The 20,602-nt window shown below is 38.6% G+C and overlaps 1 pseudogene; it reads left to right on the top strand.

Annotated features, from left to right (window-relative positions):
* Positions 1 to 20,602, top strand: part of LOC101114176 (NADH dehydrogenase (ubiquinone) complex I, assembly factor 6-like) — a 66,900-nt pseudogene that overhangs the window by 30,639 nt on the left and 15,659 nt on the right.

Raw genomic sequence — 20,602 nt, 5'->3', positions numbered from 1 at the left:
GGCAGAATCATTTTTCTAGTTGTATGTGGAGTCATAAGGTGGAAATCAGATTAGCCTCCCTCTTAATAGAGCCCAAAGCTATTAATAATAAATCCAGGAGATGTAGTTTAATTAAAAAAAAAAAAACTAGAAACTATTGGCAGACAGAAATCACCTAATAAAAAAAGTAATTTATAATGCACACCCTAATTAATAATTTACTTCTAGGGTAAAATAATTATCAAAAGTAATTACAATTAAAATACACTATTTCTTCTTTAAGGATAATAGGATAACACTAAGAAGCTAGAATAATCTTGAGCAACAAATTCAACTGCTGCTATCTCCACTTTCTGTCAAAACTTGTAATTAATTTTTAATGCTTTGTTTTTTATACAGATGTTTCTTTCCCTCAACTAACAGTCCATTAAGCTGATAATTGTAAATTTATAAATGGTAAAAATTTCTAAACATAGTCTAGTATAATTCAACCCAAGAAAGCTATCCACTAATTTAAAAGGATTTGGAAAACAATAGCCAAGTGCATAAGGCTTGGATGAGAGATTAAAATTGGCTTAAATTAGGCTACATTGAGTTACTGACCTACAACCAATTTCTGATTAACCAAGAGACTTTAAGGAAGGAGATTAAATACAAATATCTTCCCTTAGGCTATAAACATTACAAGAACAGTAACTTGGTACATATTTTTCATTGTCATTTCCCCAACCTCTCACACAGAGCCTGGCAGAAAAATTCACACTGAAAAATTTTATTTTGCTTAAATAAATGAAAGACTAAAGAATTATAATATATACATATATCATTATATTGTACATCTAAAACTAGTATAATGTTATATGTCAATTATACCTCAATTTTAAAAAATACTTTCTCCAAACAATTTTGCCAAATTAAAGGAAGAAAAGAATTCCAGAAAGAAAAAGTGTGTATGTAAAGAGTTGTGCTGAATGCCCAGATCTCCCTTAAGGAACAGAGGACTTATTTTCCCCTGCTTGTGGCAGGTGCTGCTGGCTAAGAGCTGTTAGCCTAAAGAGCACTACCTTGCCTAAAATCACACCCCTACCCCAGGGTGGCCTATATCCAGTGACAGACCTTTGGTAGTTGAAAAGCCTCTACTCCTCAACTCTGAACAGGTTATCATATCTGAACTCCCTTTAGGGCTGTTGAAATTTCACCATGGCTCAATTTTGTTCCTCTGCCCAATTCTACTTCCTCCCATTTCCTTGAGCATTTCCTAATAAATCTCCAGTATACTAATCTCCATTTTAGGTGCTGCTTCCCAGGGGACCCAACACATCTTTCCTTAAATCTCTTCCTTTATTATCCAGAGTACTACTAAACTTAATAAGCCAGTAAAGAAAGGCTGAAGAAGGAAGTTTTCAGCTGAGAGAGAAGAGAATCTCCATGGCAGGTCATTGGCAATGGCTCCATGTTTGAGCCAGTCTCTCAAAACAAGAATGGATCAGGTTTGCCTGCTTGATGCCTGGGAGTAGTAGTATCCCAAAGGCGTCTAGAATGGTCACTAACAACATGGAATTGGGCATCCGACTGACCTGGATTTGAGTCCTTTTTTCACAACTTACTGGTTGAGTGACCTTGGGTAAGTTACTTTTTCTAAGCCTCATAATGGAGATACTAACACATAAAGATGTAAAAACTTAACAAAGTTCCTGGCATCACAGTAAGCACTCACTAAATAGTAGACATTCTTACTTCTTTTTAAATATTTGTTACCAAAAAGGCAGAAAAATAATGCCCTTCCATTGTTAAATCTCCAAACCTGAAAACTAAATGGCAGCTCTTGTTGCCAAGGGGAAAAATAATCCTCTGCACCCTGGTTACCAGCAATCAGAAATGAGAACACTGCAAATTCATTCACAAGGAAATAGAGAAAGAGCAATGGATAGAGAGCTAAAGCCCGTTTGCTTCTTGATGTATGGATGATGGATGGAGTATTTCTTTGGGGGGGATATAATGGCAAATACAGTGCGTGACTTTTGGAACAGGGGCTGACCTTTTATTAATATATCCACATGCAAAAGATATGGACACATCTTCAATGAAGATCTTGTCATGAAAACTAAGTGTAGGAGATTTCCAGCTTCCACTATGACAGCATAAGGAAATCAAAAAATCCCAAAAGCAGCTCTAAAACTAGACTAAAAATCGAAAACATTTATCTAAACATTCTGGAATTTAACCAAAAACATAAAACAAACTGAGATTTATTCATGAAAATGACTAAACTTGGGGTAAGAACGGCACAAATCTGTGGCATTTTGCCTGGGGTTGCAACCATCCCTCCTTCAGTAGTTCAGCCAGAGTGGGACAGGCTGTGAAAACAATAAGCACTGTTGCTGTTGCTGCTGCTGGGGAGGACTCACTTGTTTTGGAGTACATCAGTTTACGCCTAAGCCTTTGACTGTGCAGATCACAACAAGCTGTGGAACATTCTTAAAGAGATGGGAATCCCAGACTACCTGACCTGCCTCTTGAGAAACATGTATGCAGGTCAAGAATTATCAGTTCGAACTGGACATGGAACAACAGACTGGTTCCAAATCGGAAAAGGAGTACATCAAGGCTGTATATTGTCACCCTGCTTTATTTAACTTATATGCAGAGTACATCATGAGAAATGCTGGGCTGGATGAAGCACAAACTGAAATAAAGATTGCCAGGAGAATATCAATAACCTCAGATATGCAGATGATACCACCCTTATGGCAGAAAGTGAAGAAGAACTAAAGAACCTCTTGATGAAAGTGAAAGAGGAGAGTGAAAAAGTTGGCTTAAAACTCAACATTCAGAAAACTAAGATCATGGCATCTGGTCCCATCCCATCACTTCATGGCAAATAGATGGGGAAACAGTAGAAACAGTGGCTGGCTTTATTTTGGGGGTCTCCAAAATCATTGCAGATTGTGACTACAGCTATAAAATTAGAAGATGCTTGCTCCTGGAAGAAAAGCTATGACAAACCCAGACAGTATATTAAAAAGGAGAGACATTACTTTGCCAACAAAGGTCCATCTAGTCAAGGTTATGGTCATGTATGGATGTGAGAGTTGGACTATAAAGAAAGCTGAGTGCCAAAGTATTGATACTTTTGAACTGTGGTGTTGGAGAAGACTCTTGAGAGTCCCTTGGACTGCAAGGAGATCCAACCAGTCCATCCTAAAGGAAATCAGTCCTGAATATTCAATGGAAGGACTGATGTTGAAGCTGAAACTCCAATACTTTGGCCACCTGATGTGAAGAGCTGACTCATTTGAGAAAACATTGATTCTGGGAAAGATTGAAGGCAGGAGGAGAAGGGAACAACAGAGGATGAGATGGTTGGATAGCATCATCAACTCAACAGACATGAGTTTGAGTAAGCTCCAGGAGTTGGTGATGGAAAGGGAAGCCTGGCATGCTGCAGTCCATGGGGTCATAGTCATACACAACTGAGCGACTGAACTAAACAGAACAGTTAAAAAGAAGATCTGGTGACAAAGAAGGACTAAGACTCCATTAGCCTCAGGTTTCTGGCATGTTTGGAGCAAGCACTGGACTGGTGGACTAGCCAGGGTTTCAATAGAGAGTTGTGGGAAGTGAAACATATATATGGGATAAACTCTTCAATTATCCTGGGTTGATCAGAGGTTATGCATGTGCACAGCCACCTGCATGTTCCTGGCTGATGAAGCTGAGTCTGGGTGTATGAAGAGGAAAAACAAGAGAACCCAGCAGAAGGTAAAAGCTGGTGTGGACTTGAAACTTACCTGAAGTTTGAATATACTTTCTGGCCTACCTACAAAGACATTAGCAGTGAATAGAAGCCACCCTGACTCTGTATTTGAGGACAGCCTCTGATCAATTATTGGCTGAACACTAAGCTACACAGGCAGAGAGATGATCCCTACAAAGTCAGACTTAAAAATAAAAGAAGAAAAAGTAAAGAGAAAGAGAATACAGATATCAGGGGCCATGCATTGCAAGGAGACAGACATCATATATGTATTCCAGGCAAGTTATTAAACACACAAACAACAAATCTTTCAAGGAAAAAAAATTCAGAGTCTAGAGTTGCTACAAGAGATTATCTAAAGTGTCCAGTATTCAACAACATAGTTCTGAGTATGCAAAGAATCAAGAAATACCCATACTCAGAGGAAAAAGCAGTCAGTAGAAACTGTCTCTGAGATAATCCAGATGTTGGATTTATCAGACAAAGACCTGAAAATGGTTATTATACATATGTTCAAAGGATGAAAGGAAACTATAATATTTAAAGAATTAAAGGAAAACATGACAGTGATTCAGCAAAAAGAGTGTCTCAATAAGAGATGGAAATTATGTTATTAAAAGAACTAAATGGAAATTCTAGAATTGAAAAATACATTTACTGAAATGAAAAACTGACCAGATAGTTTCAACAGAAAGTGTAATACAGCAGTGAAATCTGGGAGATACTTGAAAATAGACCCACAGAAATTTTCCAAGCTGAGGAACAGAGAAGGCAATAAAAGAACACCAGTGCATTTAGTGACTAACTTTTTTTCAGAAACAATGGAAGCCAAGTGACAGTAGAATGATAAACTCAAAGTATTTAAAATTATTGAGTTGTATACTTGCAATAAGTGAATTTTAAGACAGGTCACTTTTAACTCAATAAAGCTGTTTTTTTAAAAACAACCACCACCTAACAGTGAGAGACCACAGGACAAATATACTTGGAACCATTTCTAGAAATGATCTCCCACACTCCCATTCTCTCCTTTTGCTCTCTCCTTTGCTTTTTCTCCTACTCTTCCTTTTTCTTTGTTTTCCATCACCATCTTTTCCTTCTTCCATGCCATGACTTTTACGGCATCTATAACCCATGAAGATTACTCAAACCCAGAAATAACACTCAAAGATAGTTTTGAGTCACAGATATTCTAAGATGGGCCTTCTCTATGTTCAGATTTTCCTCTTTTCTTTCTGGAAGAAGAATGTCATTCCCACTGAGCAGTCTGGCTTTATAACTTTTTCAGAAAACAAAAACAAAAGAGGGACAAGTTGGATACCCAAAATGATGAGTTCAAGATGCCTAGTATTCAAAACAGACAGCTTAAGAAACCCCAAGGATAAGTCTCATATGCATACTTGGCTTCGGCTCCGTGATTTAGCACAATAGCTATTTTTATGTAAACTTAGATATCTCAACTTAATATTCAACTAGTTTGTCATTTATGTTCTTATTATTTAAACTGATATTTTTTGGAAAAAATAACTCAGTTTATTTCTGTGCATTAATTTGAAGCAAGTTTAGGGGAGGGGAGATTTCTTGAAAATCACCATACACTAACAGTAGCATTTTCCGTAAGATTACTCACATACAGGAGAAATTGGGCAGCCTTTCAGAATTGAGTCTGAACATGACAGATACAGGCTAGCATCAGGTGGGAAAAGTTACACAATGTTCTTGGAGCCTAGTGATGGTACTGTACTGGCTAAGCTGGTACACTTGTTGGTGCAGTATGCTACAAGGACATTCAAATTAAGCTCCTTTTTACAATGCTGAAAGGACATAATGTGATGCAGGCTTCACAAAACAAACTTTTATCAGAATTATTAGAATTCTACCCAAGCCAACAGATCTGGTAGGAAAATCTAAGGCAGCAGGCCCTAATAACAAAGCCTTGGGCTGGGAATCAAGAATTCATTCTGGTTCTACAGCTGTTATGTAACCTAAATTGTGGCATTTATGTTCTTTGGTCTTCAGTTTTCTCATCTGTAAAATGAAGGTGTTAGTCCATCTGACCCTAGGACTCCTTTCAAGCTTAAATATAAATGAAGCTTATAAAACAGTCTCTAGCCCCACCTCTATTTTGTTCATTGCTAATTCACTTTTTAAATGTTTGCCCAGGACTAATTATTATCCTTCCTGAACAGTTTGGCAAATGATGATCCTACAGCAGATCCTGAGGGCTCCAAAGATGCCAGAGAACAAGTTGTTATAAAAATTTACCAAATTCCTTATATTATTAAGGAATTTCTGGAGCCCAGGCATGATTGGATATGAAAGAGCTTGAGATTAACATCCACAAAAATAATGCCTCCAGATATTTTTGTTTTTTGTGGAATTGTGTCTAGGTTTTCATAACAAAATATTTTAAATAGTACACCCACTTTCCATGGAATTTTTTTAAAGGTGTAGTCAAATGTGAAGCAGAGATCAATTTACCAGTCTTTTTTACCCTGTTTATTTGCTGCCTATATGTCTCACAAAATGTACCCCCTTATGCTTTCAACATTCTTTTGGAATGAATTTCCCAATGAGAGACTTAGGGAAATGCATACATACTGCAGAAGCACATACTGAAAAAGAGAGTCTATCCTATGGTGTTCCATTTCACTTTCAGCAAATAGTCAACACTGAGCAAAGAGGACCAAACAAGAGATGAGGAGGAAAAAAGAAAGGATCAAACCACAAATTGAGAATCTGGTTAATCTGCTTTGCATATAGAGAAATAATTCCATAGTAAAGAACCTTATTGCCCCCTATGCTCCTTAACTATATCAGAGCTCATATTTCTGTATTTTTCTGCAGGACCTCACTGCCAAGAGGTTTGTGTGTCAAGCTAGATATTTCCCCGAATCAGTTGGTGGAAATTCTCTAATTTGCATTAGCTCTAATCTAGTCCTGGGAGCTTGTCCAGTAAAACAGGAACAGGGAAATCTGCATTTGGGCTCACGGATTTTTCACAGTTTAATCAGCAGGTAAAAGAGAATCATCTTGCAAAACTTTGCTTTATCTTTAGACGGTCCTTATCTGTTAGTAACCAAGTTCTTCAGTGATCACATTTGACTAGAAAGCAACATTTGCCTTGTTCTACAGCTGTTGAAGAGTGGTCATGTTGTAAGAACCTAATTAGAAACTAACATTTTATTTTAGCAAATGCATACTGTCTTTCTCTGGGACCTCCTAGGTGGCTCAGTGGTAAAGAATCCGCCTGCCCAGCACAAGATGCGGGTTCTATCCCTGGGTCAGGAAGATCCCCTAAAGAAGGAAATGGCAGCCCTCTCCAGTATTCTTGCCTGGGAAGTCCCATGGACAGAAGAGCCTGATGGCTACAGTCCATGGGGTCACAAAGAGTTGGACACAACTTCGTGACCAAACAGCAACAGCAGCATTGTCTTTCTCTAGACCATCTCTCAAATGTTACTACTTAGATTTTTTCAATATAAAATCAATTCTTATTAAATCAACCAGAAATAAATTTCTTTCACTGAACATCCCCTGACCGTTACCCCCTCCACATAGATACAAGGTTATTTCACTAACCTGGATTTTTATTGACTACATTGATTCTCACCAAAAATAAGGGATGAGGATTCAACTGAAGGTACATGTCAATTGATTCAGGGATATTTTATTTGAAGAAGTTTTTCATGGCCATGCATTCTTCCTTCTCCTGACCAAAGCTTATATCAGTTCTTATGGTGAGAAGGATATACTACCGTCTGTGATTTTTAATGAAAGATGATCCCAAGCCATAAGAAGCAGCTAACCCTCACCACAGCAGCTGGCCTCTGTCTCCAAAGAGAGTTATAGGAGAATCGTTGCATGCATAGCATCACTTTGCAAGAATCTGATTAGATACAGTATGGTAACTGAAAAATATGAAGGAGCACAGCTTCATAAGCAGAGAGTCACAGTTTCTCTAATTTTCACAGAAATGATGATAAGTTATTTTACATTATCTATCTGGAGATAAAATCATTGAAGGAGAAAATTTTAATGCAGGTATGAAAAATAAAGCCAAGGTTTCTCCCCGACTTTTGCCCATAAAGAGGGAGCAGGGGACAGGCTGTACATAGGTAGAGAGCTGTATCCTTTGTTAAGTGTGTAAGGTCACAGCGGAATCAAAGAAAAACTAAGACATTGTAACACAGCAAAAAAAGTAACTTGTCAAATTAATCTTAAGAGGAATTAAACTTTTCCCACCATGTTTCTTGAAACAAAGCCAAAGAGTCATTCCATTTTAGAAGATCAAGGGAATAAAATTCAGACAAGTGCTTGGATGGCAAACCAAGAAAGCTACAGGGCCCAGGAAATTGTTCGAGAATGAAGGTTCCATGTGTCACATCTTTCTATTTCTTAAGAGACACTAGAAATCTTAGGTGACATTTCCTAACTTTTAAAACAGTAGAAGGCAATGGCACCCCACTCCAGTACTCTTGCCTGGAAAATCCCATGGATGGAGGAGCCTGGAAGGCTGCGGTCCATGGGGTCCTGATGGTCAGACACAACTGAGCGACTTCACTTTCACTTTTCACTTTCATGCATTGGAGAAGGACATGGCAATCCACTCCAGTGTTCTTGCCTGGAGAATCCCAGGGACTGGGGAGCCTGGTCGGCTGCCGTCTATGGGGTCGCACAGAGTCGGACACGACTGAAGTGACTTAGCAGCAGTAGCAGCAGCAGTAGCCCAAACAAAATGCCTCTGCACATTAGATTTAAGCCATGAGCTGCCTGTTTACAAATCTTTCATTTCACAAAATAAGGACTCTTAAGCTCAGCAAGTTTAAGTTCAAAGTTTAGTAGCTACTTGTGGGCAAATCCAAACCTGGATTCCAGTTCTCTGCTCAGTCTGTACCCTTCAATATTACTGGCTTACCCTAACTATGCCAACAATGTAAAGATGAAGGAAAAGATAAAAAGGGAGACAATTACAAGTGGATAAGCACCCTTCCATTATTCCATATTGGTACCCAGTTTGCATTTGCACTGTGAAGAATCCAAGCATTTCCAATATGCATGTGCTATGCTATGAGAAGCGAGATGTTTACAGTTGTGCAGCCACAGATACTTTGAGAGATACGCAAGGATACACAGAACACTTCTTAGATTAGAATCTGACCCAAGGAGTGCAAACCATCTTCTTCTAGGATTATGACACTTTCTCAAAATGACAAGTGTGTTGACATAAGGCAATAAACACAACTGACCAGTATTTTCTAAGAAATTTTACTCGTTAATGCCTTGAAATAACAAACACTATTTAAAAACCTTTAAAAATAACTTGTCCTGCAGTATTTATTTGTTTCTTTTGAGAACTAAGAGCAAAAATAGCCACTCATGGAGACTTGCATAAGAATAATGTTTTATATCCTTTCCATAAGATCACAACCAATTGTCTAAGGTCAAAGGTAAAATTTACCAAACTTTCACAAAACAAGATAATGCCAACTCAGAGGGATATTTCATTCCTGCAAAGGAAAAATATGTAATGTGCTATGTAAGAATGTTATTAGGGGATAGTGACTTGCATCTTGCAAGAGTGTGGAATGTATTATGTATGCAAAATAGATTTTCAATAGTTGGGAACTGGTATCTAACAAGTTTGCCTTAAAGGAACTTTCAGCCATGGGTTGTAAGATAAGAATTTTAGTAAATAATACTACGAATAGTGTAAGTACAAATCAATTTTTTAAATTAAATGCATATATTCCTGTGCAAATAAAATGTGATATATGTAATACATTGATTACAATATATTTTAATAATCAAGTGAACAAAGCATGGCTTGGCACATTCACCAGCTGAGTTTTTTATTTGTTTTATTTAGAACTATGTAATCAATAAAGGGAAATAGTTGGACAAAATTCCTTTTCAGAAGGATCACCTTAATTTCTTATAAAATATTACTGTTTAGTTCATCTGTTTTCTGCCATTGCACAATTTCGAAAGACTGTGAGAGTAAATAATCCTTACCAAAGACCATACAAACTAAATGTCCTCTTATGTTATCAAAAGGAATCAAATTAGAACACCAGCACTTTGTAAATAGCTGATCATGTGATCAGACATTAAATAGGAGGTCATTCTGTAAGGACATAGGAGCTTTAAAAAGATCTAAGAAGACAGAAAACTGAACCAATAACTAAATACTACCATGATCTCATGCTTCGTTTTAGGAAACAGTGTAGAGGCAATAAAGAGAATTTTAGGACTATTTTAGATACAAGTATGCAAGGCTGGTGAGCTTGCTGTCTGCAGAAGAGCTAGCTGCTCCTTTACAAATGTCAGAACCAACTTCAGAAGGATCTGGGCCAACATAACATCATCTCAAAAAATAACAGCAATTATTATAGGTCATACTGCAAACGGTATTTTAAATCATACCATCCATACCAAATTAAGTTTCCAAAAGGTAAATGTGTGATTCCATAATTTTGGTGGCAGATGTCTAACTGGGTTCTTCGGACCCAACATTCTCATACACAACAAAGGTTTGCTCATTGTTTTATGATTATATTTCCCAAAATGAGAAATAATTTTGCTCTCCCCAACATGCCATACTTCTTTAATGAACATGAAAATGTTCATCCTTATATTATAACTTTTGTCATCTCTCAAGGATCAGGTTTTATTCATCTTTTTATTTCCTATCTAATTGTATTTTGCACATAGTAGATGCTTAATACATGTTTGTTGATTGATATTCACCAAATCCCCTTTCATTCATCCATTCAGTCAATCAATCTAATATCTTTTCAGGTAACTCAAATCAAAAAAGAATGCTGAAATGTGAAATTTGTGCTATTTGCTTCCCTTGCTTTGATACATTTTCACCAATTAAGGCTTTTTAAATCAAGTTTTCTGCATTCCATGAAGTACATTCTCTCCCTTGACATTCCTAGATTTAGTGTTGCAATCAAGGGGAAATAAAATACTGATTTCTAATACTGTTTATAACAGGAATATGGTTCTTAAATCTCTTCCCTACATGTAATGACATATAAGAGCTCCATCTTCTCATGAGGAACTGACGAGGGTTGCAGTACCAACCCCTTGTGTCATGAAACTTAATCCCCCAGTGTCTGGCCAAGTTTAAATTAGAGCACATTCACTGTGCTTTCATAATCCAGCAAAATGTAAGCAGGAATTCTGGGACCATTTGCTTCATCCTTCTCAGTTAATGGTGGGGGGGGGGCAGTTCCCTTCCCCCCTTTAACCTTAGAAATACTATTTGGCATGGTCCTCAAGCCACTGCTTCTGTTGGATTTTCAGTTAGCACCTTGAGCTGACAGAGTCAAATTCCTACTGTGTTAGGGCAGAGACTGTGGCCACTCTCTGAGAATCACACCTTTACTGACTGCCTACCTCATACAAATTCATATCAGTTTTCTAAGCAGCATACAGCACCAGGGAGAGACCAGAATTGGAAGATAGAAGACCCGGTTTTTCATCCTTGCTGTCACTATTTTCTGTCGAAAGGATAACCCTTTAAACTTATCTCTTCATGAGTAAAATGAGTGTGAATAAAAATTTTTCTAAGATACTTTCCAGACTTGAAAATCTACAGTCACAATCTCATAGTTTTCTGTCCTATTAAATGAGGACATTGTAAAGATTAAACTAGACAGTGGGCATGCAAGATCAGAGACGTTACCTATATTGTCACCGCTTGAACCCAAGTGGCCAGGACAGAGGCTACACTTTGTGAGCACCCAGTAAATATTTGTTGAGTGACTCAGTAGATGCTTTAAAGAAGAACAATATGAATGCGAGTCATTCTTAATGGTTACTACACTGGTGCTAACGAAGGAGATGATCCAATATTTCTGCCTGTCTACTGAGCAGTATCAGCCACAACAGCTGTCCCACACTTCATATCTTGCCTGCTTATCTCTGGTGCAATTTAACGCCGCGCCTATTTTGGAAAGGTCTCATGATTTTTGCTCCAAATCTCTTAACTCCCTAGGCAGCAGTGTTAGGATTGGTCTGGATCCCCGCCCCCCCATTTTTACTATTTGCACACATTTTTTCAGTGATGCTGCCAACTGCTGAGAATAATATCAAAGATCTCTGTCTTTCGATGGCTGCGTGGCAAATCTGGCCAAGGCTATGTCATCTCTCATCTCCATCTTGGCATGAGGTAGACATTGATCAAAAGTTCTGGATTATTCGAAGCAGATCCAATTTCAAATTGTCCTATTGTCGTAGAACATGTCAGATCATGTATACCAATTTTTATGTCAAGATATATATCTTCTGTCTGCTCTGTTCTACAGTTCTTATTTAAGAAATTTAGGACACCATTTTACCAAAGCAGTTTCCCCAAAACCTAGTCTTCATAAATGCTCTGTGATAAAAAGACTTTTATGGGAAAATAATTTGAGGGAAATATTACAACCGAAGTGAATAGTACCTTGTTAAATGCTCTGATAAGTCCTGTAGAGAAGAAAGCAACTTGTTTTTCTAGAACTTCTCAAATCTTTTTTCATCAGGAAACATTTTCCTTTTCCAGTACCACTTACAAATACCCTGGAATGAAGAAGCACTTTTTGAAAAATGCTCACAGGTCTATTTTAATTTGGGGGCAATGAAGGATATGCAACCAAATTTATGGGAAAAAAATGAAAACCTTCAAATTAGTACTGACAAAAACATCTTAACCTTAAATTTTACCTGTGAATAAACTTCACAGTAAAGAGGCAGCTCGAGCTTTGATAGATGCTAGCTTTAAACTGTTAAAAGACAGAGCTCCAGTGAGGCATGCTTCCCTCGGTCTATAACCTCAGCTATTACAGCCAAGTTTAGTCGGGGAAGGGGGTACATTTGAGAGCTTGAGACAGTAGACTACCCCAGAGCAAAGAACTGACCAATAAAGGGAAATTTTCCAGAAGACAGATGGACAAGAGGTCATCTTCTCTTTACCCAGATAACTCGTCACAAGTTTATTTTATGTATGGAAGCAAGTTTTGTTGTAAGGCTCTTTTTAAACAGTACATTCACATTGGAAAGAAAACACATCTCCTATATTTCTCCCATTTTACAAGAACAATGGGAAAAGTTTGAGCCAACGACAAATGCCAGGGACAGAGGTCATGTGTGAATCAGAAAGTGCCTGTTAGTAGAGAATGATGTCCAGACAGGTCCGAGTCCTATCTGGGCACTGGCCCCAAGAGGCATGTGCAGAACCTCATAACTTCAGGGGCATGTTTACAGGTCTCTTGGTTGCTTAATACAGCCAAAGTCCTTGGTTTCTGATTTGACAAGGACAACATGGGACATTGGTGAATTAGGTAGGCTGCCCTCTGTGGGTTCAGCATCAGGCACCTGGGCACTTACCTTTATTAACTAATTGTGATGCAGTCAGAATTGAGGACCATTGCTGTATTCTCTTCCAGAAGATTCTTAATTTCCCTGGCAATCCACATTAAGAAAGAAGGAAATGAAGAGTTGCTAAAGATGGACGAAACCAGAGTCAGGATTTCTGGCCTCTGTGGCAGACTCTTCACATGTCATATGGAAAGGCCCTATTAAACAAGTGAAAAGAAAGTGTTAGTTGCTCAGTCGTGTCCAACTCTTTGCAACCCCATGGCCTATAACCCACCAGGCTCCTCTGTCCGTGGGATTCTCAAGACAAGAACACTGGTGTGGGTTGCCATTCCCTTCTCCATGGAATCTTCCCGACCCAGGGGTAGAACCCAGGTTTCCTGAGTAACAGGAGGATTCTTTACTGCCTGAGCCACCACGGAAGCTCCTTATGCAAGCTGGTAATTGGTTTTGGGTGAAGAGTGATCAGAGCTAGAGCCTAAAAGTGATTTTAGATGACAGCAGTTTATAGAATACTGTTGATCATGGTGACAGTGAGTGAAAGGAAAGCAAGACTTTTACAAACCCCAAGGATGCTTTTGTGAGCTGTGTGCTCAGTCGTGTCCAGCTCTTTGCAACCCCATGGACTGTAGCCCATCAGGCTTCTCTGTCCACGGAATTCCAGGCAAGAATCCTGGAGCAGCCTGCTATTTCCTACTCCTGGGGATCTTCCCAACTCAAGGATCGAACCCATGTCTCTTACATTTCCTGCATTGACAGACAGATTCTGTGCCACCCTGGGAAGCCCAAGAATGTTTTTGTAGTATAGGGTTATTTCTTGTAGCAAATCCACTGTAACCAGATCCCCAAAGACCAGTTTCTTAATGCCATGACATGAAAACATCTTTATTTTACAGAGCCCTTTGTTGGAATTCTCTAGTTCCAATTGCATCTTCCCATCAGATAGCCACTAACAGCACCAGTTAACATTTATTGAGCTTTCATTATGTGCCAGGCAACAGACTAAGCACAGTAGTTCAGTTACTTTTCATCCCAACCCAACGTGGTGTATAATGTCATTCTCCATCTACAAAGAGAAAAATGAGCTTTGGAGAGTTTAAATAATTTACTCAATTGAAGAGTTTAAGTAATTTACTCAAAGTCACCCTGCTGGGAAGTGAATAATGGAGGCATGAACAAGCTGGCCCCTATCTGGTAGAATCCCTGCCCTTAAATTGCCTGTGTCAGGGTGCCTGGATGGATGAAGTTTAGTTATCTACCATAGTACTTCTAAGGTGTGTATCCATGTTCTGGGTGAAGACCAGACAGACTTTGTCTTTCCACTGTGAAAGACTGTCAGATTCCCCTTACCCCTTTGTTTTCCTAAGGCAGGGTAGCATTCACTCAGTGGGTCAGACATCATCAGAACTCACACATCCAGATGATCCAATGTTCAGATTTTCTTGGATTTGTAAGCAAGACCCTTACACAGTATCACAGAAAGGTATGCTTAAGAAACACTATGTTTCTCTATGGTGGATCTGCCCGACCTGTGTCATAACTCCGAATCTGGTGGTATCCCTATTTCCACTGATAATCAACTTTCCACACTCGGAACCTGTTCCACGGTTCCCTCTGTTCTGAATGGGTGCCCTTCAGTGTTCGCATGTTGCATTTATCTGATTGTGGAGGGGGTCTGTTGTCTATAGAAAAAAAATCACAAGTCACAGCCCTAGAATATAACAAACGGTATAGTCCTGTCCTCAATTACCCTTGGCCAAGTAGTAGCAACAATTTTCAAGAACAGATTGTGAGTTTTATTCCAAACAGGTAAAATACATTTTAGTCAGTTCCGCTTAATATAGCAATTTCCAGGTCTCTGTGGATAGGCCATAGTAACAGTGGTTTGCTGATCTGGTTTCCACACACAAAAAATTATCTATTAAAAGAAAATTCTTTAGAACAGATGCATTGACAACTCCCTCTCCACAAAGCAGTTAAGCTATTTAACAAAAATGTTGGTTCAGTATTTGTTCTCTCTGTTGTAAGTGTGTGTTTGCTGAGTTTCAGTAGGGGTGGGTTGGAGGAAGCAAACTGAGGAGAATCAGGAAAGAAGCATTAGCAGGGCCAGGTGAGGAAGAAAGAAAACTGCAATGAGATAGAGTCAGAGGGAGTCACAGACAGAAAGAAAGGGAAGATAGGGCAGGACAGTAAAAAAAAAAGAAAACAATGTTTTAGAGAAGTTAACAGAAGACAGAGGCAGGAAACCAAGATGCTTACTGTTCCAGACAATGCTAATCTCAACAATTCTTTCCCCAGTTCAGCAATCTTAAATCTTCCCTTTTACACCATCTTAAAAGAAAGCACTGGATCCTCAACCTAAAACCTATGTCTTCTAGACTCTTCCTTCTCACTCACCAAGTTCCAATAACTCTTCCACTTTCGTGTTGCTTAAATTTGTCCCCTTCTCTCCATTACTGCCATGGTCTCTTATTTAGCCTCCTCCATTCATCCCCAGCTGCACTCGGTCACACTCATTCTCTACCAACCCATTCCACCCCTGGCAGCCCAGAGGGCTTTATTTAAAATGCAGAGCTTATCACCTAATTGTATCTAAGCACACTCTTTCTTGTCTCATTTCTGCTGTTTCTTTTGCCCCCTCCTTCTGCCCCCAAAATGCTTAAATTCCTGAAATGGTGTCCCCATGGCATCCCAAATAAACTTTCAACTTTTCCTAACCTTGTCTCCTTTTCCAGTCCCCATCTGTACTCCAGCCGGTATCCTCAACTCCTGAATATTGCCATCTCTATATTTTCACACATGCGCAGCTCTCTACAGAGAATGGCTCATCACCGTCACCAACTCTTTCACCAGGTAGAGACCTAGAGCACAGATCAAGCTGATTCTCCTAACAGTCTTTTGTGCTTGTATCTCTAGGAGCTTTTGTCCTGGTCACACTGTGTTCTAAGTCCAAAAGATTTTAATCTCCTCAGGAGCAAAAACTCTGGCAGGATACCCCCAGTATAAGCCTAATGCTCACCACATCATACCTACTTACTAATTACTTCTTGACTGAAACAGTCTCTGCCTCCACCAAAACTTTCAGTGTTAACAAGCTGTTATTTGCCAAGTGCACACCAAAGAAAGGGTAGGAAAAATAAATTTTTGTAACCTGTAACACTAAATTTTTACTTTCATGTCACTTGAATTTAACAAAACCATCTAAATAATCCATCTAGTTGATTAAAATGTAATTTTTACCTGAAAATATGAATAGGAGTTTAGGGTTTAAAATAACTTTGTATACTATTTGAATTCTTCTCTCTGATGGAATTCTATCTGTAGTTTAATCACAGTGTTTATTGATGTTTCCATAAATGTATCTGCACTGAAGCACAGTTTATTTTCCAGACCGCAGAGCTCTAATTTCAACTACCCCAGAGAATACCCATCATTTTCATCCAATTCCTTGACTTCATAGGAGGTCTTCTTTCTTCTCAATGGGACAAATGAACCATTTCCCATCATTTAAGCTCACAGAGGCTGCTGTAGTGGGAGTCCTCTGCACAAGAGAGAACAATTCATTAAGCACTCAACAATACTACACTAAGTGCCAGGAGGAGAAATTAAGGACCTAGATAAAGACCTGTTGTTGAGGAACCTCCATTTTTAGGTGTAAGTAGACAGCAACTTGGGAGGAACTGCTGTCCGCAACCCTGCCTTCTTCTCAGTCTCGCCCCCTCTTCCCAGCTTGCTTTCTCTTTCTCTTTTCTGCTTTCCTAAACATTTTGTCCCCTCTCTCTTTTTCCTTTCTGAGAATTCCTTCACCCTTGCCTTTGGACTTGGGCCTGATATCGACAATCCTAATAGCCTAAGACTCCTAGGCTAATACCAAACATTTTTCTTGCTTCTTCCCTCAACTTCTACTGCCCCAGGTTCCACAGTCAGAGCATCCCCTCAACCCCACCAGTGGGGAGTATTTCTGCAAAAGATTTGACTTCTCTGGCATAATTTCTATTGAAGGAAGTCACACTTGCACAATCTTTACAGAGTGATGTTACAACAGAGAAGATAATGAGTATAAAAATATGCTAACACCATAAAGTGCTGCACAAATCCTATCATTGTGATGACGTTTAGGATAGTTTTTAAGTAAAAAGATAAGAAATAAGCATGTGACTGTCCCATGGACCAAAATAACTCATTTGATCTTGATTTATAACTCTGCCTAAATTTTCTGTCCCAAAGCTAACCTCAATCTTTAAGAATGTATGATGGTAGGTGAATGGGAGTGGTGCCAGGGGGAATAAATGATGGGGGTAGGGGTAAATTTAATGACAAATACAGGAATTTCCACACAATCCCTTTGGGAAGTGTTGCTTCCATTAACTGCTGCTGCTGCTGCTGCTAAGTCGCTTCAGTCGTGTCCAACTCTGTGTGACCCCATAGACGGCAGCCCACCAGGCTTCCCTGTCCCTGGGATTCTCCAGGCAAGAACACTGGAGTGGGTTGCCATTTCCTTCTCCAATTACATTAACTACAGGTTCTATAGTAATAATATCATTAATAATAATAGGAAATATTTATTAATTACTATGCACAGACACTCTTTTAAGTGTTTTACTTTTTTCACTCTCTATCCTCCCAACAACACTATGAGACAGGAAGTGTCATTACTCTTGTTTCACAGAGAGAAACCAAGGCACATATGGTTATGTAAACCCCAAGTCTGGAGCCCATACTCCCGGCCTTTCAGCATTGACCTGCACTTGAGCCATGGGCTGAAGAGCCAAGTTACGTAGAGTTGAAGCTGCTGCGCCACTCGGCAATAACCTTCAGATTCATGAGATAATAAATTCCCGATGCATGCTCAGCATACAGTAGATGTAAGCTAGCAACACGTTGCCTCGGTGTGCTTTCTTTGCTTCTAGAACAATGAACTGCCTCTGCTGATTGTCCCAAAACAAAACAGTTTTTGAGGATCATGTGTTTAAAATAATGTGCCAAGCTTACACCCATGCAGACCCACAGTGAACCAGCAGAACTGGGATCATTAAATACATCAGGCCTGGACCCTCCCAGGCTTGAAAGCAGAATGGGGCAGCCAGAAACCAGAAGCATTCATTTTTCCATTTACTCCATTCCATGAAGGCCCTTTGTGAATAGAATTAATTGAATTTTTTGGCCCCAAATCAATCCATACAGGGTAAAGCAGACACAGCCTAAGGTCTGTGTCTCTAAACAGATAAGGTGAAATAGAGAGCAAGGCAATTTTAGATAATTCTAATGTAGTTAGTCCAGTTGAATAATTTAAGCCAAAAATCCCTGTTTAGCCTTAATGAAGGGTTTTAAAAATGAAATAATTTAGGTAATTGTCCCAGATTTCCATTTCACTTTGCTTGTATCCACAAGGCTTAAACTTGCATTTGAGAAATTCATTTTTAAAAAGGACAAGGAACTTGGTTCTCTGTTCAGATAGAAGAGAAAATCTTTGCAGTCTTTACCTGATTGGAACCTTCCTTAGCCAGTTTTCTTTCAAAAGTCCTACATTAAGACTTCCCCTGTAGCTCCTCCTATCAGAGAAAAGATATGATCAATTATTTCATAATAGGGTGTGAGTTACTTAGTATATTAATCCTTCCTGGAGTATCTGCAATTTAGAAGAGAGTCACTAAATTAAAGGAAAGCTTAACAGAAAGCAATGTGTCATTATTGGTGCATTTCTGATATCCACAGTAGGCCAATATCTTTGAGCAGCGAAACTTCCCAGTTTCCTGTCAAATCCTCGGGCATCTATTTATGCTAGAGAAACTGAAACACTTCAGACTTTTTGGCATTTTAAGAATTAGAAACAATACATCATGATATTATAAATACTAAGTCAATATGAACTTTTATCAATAGAAAATGGCACACAATGGGATTATCTCTCAATATACCAGAAAGCTATGACGTTGAAGGTATTTTCTCACTTACAATGTAGTTTTCTTTTTCAATTTTTTCATATATTATGTAAACTAGATAGACTATTATTTTCAAATGTAATGAAATATATAGTAAGTCCGACCATGATATTTGGCACCAAATATGTAAAATATTTTAGATATAAGACAGGAAAGTAGAAACAGGCCACATTTGTCACACATGGAAGCTACTGACTCATTAAATAGTACACATCCTTAGAATAAGTTAAAGAATCAGAGTTTGTGTGGTGTAGCTGTGTGTCTGCATCACACAATATATGTTTATGTGTCCCCAAGAAAATACCATCTAAGTTTTAGAGATGCGACACGTTGGCTTGAGCTTTCACCAGTTAGTGTAAAAATTGCCCACATGCATTTTTTAATATGGTAAAAATTTAAGTCCAAAATTTAAAATAATTGCATTGTGTAAGCATTTGACTATTCTCATTATTAGAACTACTACACTCTTTAATAGCAAAATGACATGTACGTATTGAGTATGTATTGTTGGACATAGCACAATACTTGTATAGTATTTCAGTCTACCCTCTAAGAATTTTTTTTAAAATTCTGGTAAAATACAAATACATAAAATTTACCATATTAACTATTTTTAAAGTGTAAAGTTCAATGTTGTTAAGAATATTCACATTGTTTTATAACAGATTTTCAGAGCTTACCCACCTTGCAAAACTGAAAACTATTAAAAACAGCTTCCATTTCCCTCTCCTCTCAGCCCCTATTAGCTACCATTATACTAACTGTTTCTATGAATTTTACTTACTCTAGATATCTCATGTACATGGTATCATACAATATTTTTATGACCGCCTTATTTTACTTATGGGATTCCCTGGTGGTTCAGACAGTAAAGCGTATGCCCACAATGTGGGAGACTCAGGTTCAATCCCTGGGTCGGGAAGATCCCCTGGAGAAGGAAATGGCAACCAACTCCAGTACTCTTGCCTAGAAACTTCCAAGGATGGAGGAGCCTGGTGGGCTACAGTACATGGGATCGCAAAGAGTTGGACACGACTGAGCAACATCATTTTCACTTTATTTTACTTAGCATAATATCCTCAAGGTTCATCCAGATTAAAATTGTGTTAGAATTTCCTTCCATTTTAAGGCTAAATAAAACTCCATTGCAGATATATACCACATTTTGCTTATCTGTTTATCCCTCAATGGTCTCTTGGGTTGCTTCCAAATTTTAGCTGTTGTGAATAATGCTGCTATAAACATAGGTAGCACAGGTATACAAATATCTCTTTGAGACCCTATTTTCAGTTTTGGGGGGTATATACCCAGAAGTGGAATTGCTGGATGATATGGTAATTCTATTTTAAATTTGGGGGGGGAGCCACCATAATGTTTTCTGCAGTGGCTGCATCATTTAACATCGCACCAGTAGTGCCCCCAGGTTCTAATATGTCAGTATTCTCACCAGCACTTGTTATTTTCTGGCTTTTTGATAATAACTATCCTGATGGAGGTGAGAAAGAATAATTTTAAAAAACATTTCAGTTCAGTTCAGTTCATTTCAGTTCAGTGGCTC

Source organism: Ovis aries, chromosome 2 (assembly GCF_016772045.2).
Source record: "Ovis aries strain OAR_USU_Benz2616 breed Rambouillet chromosome 2, ARS-UI_Ramb_v3.0, whole genome shotgun sequence".
Classification (NCBI taxonomy): domain Eukaryota; kingdom Metazoa; phylum Chordata; class Mammalia; order Artiodactyla; family Bovidae; genus Ovis; species Ovis aries.
The sequence above is the reverse complement of the archived record's forward strand: the minus strand, read 5'-3'. Positions and strand labels throughout refer to the sequence as shown.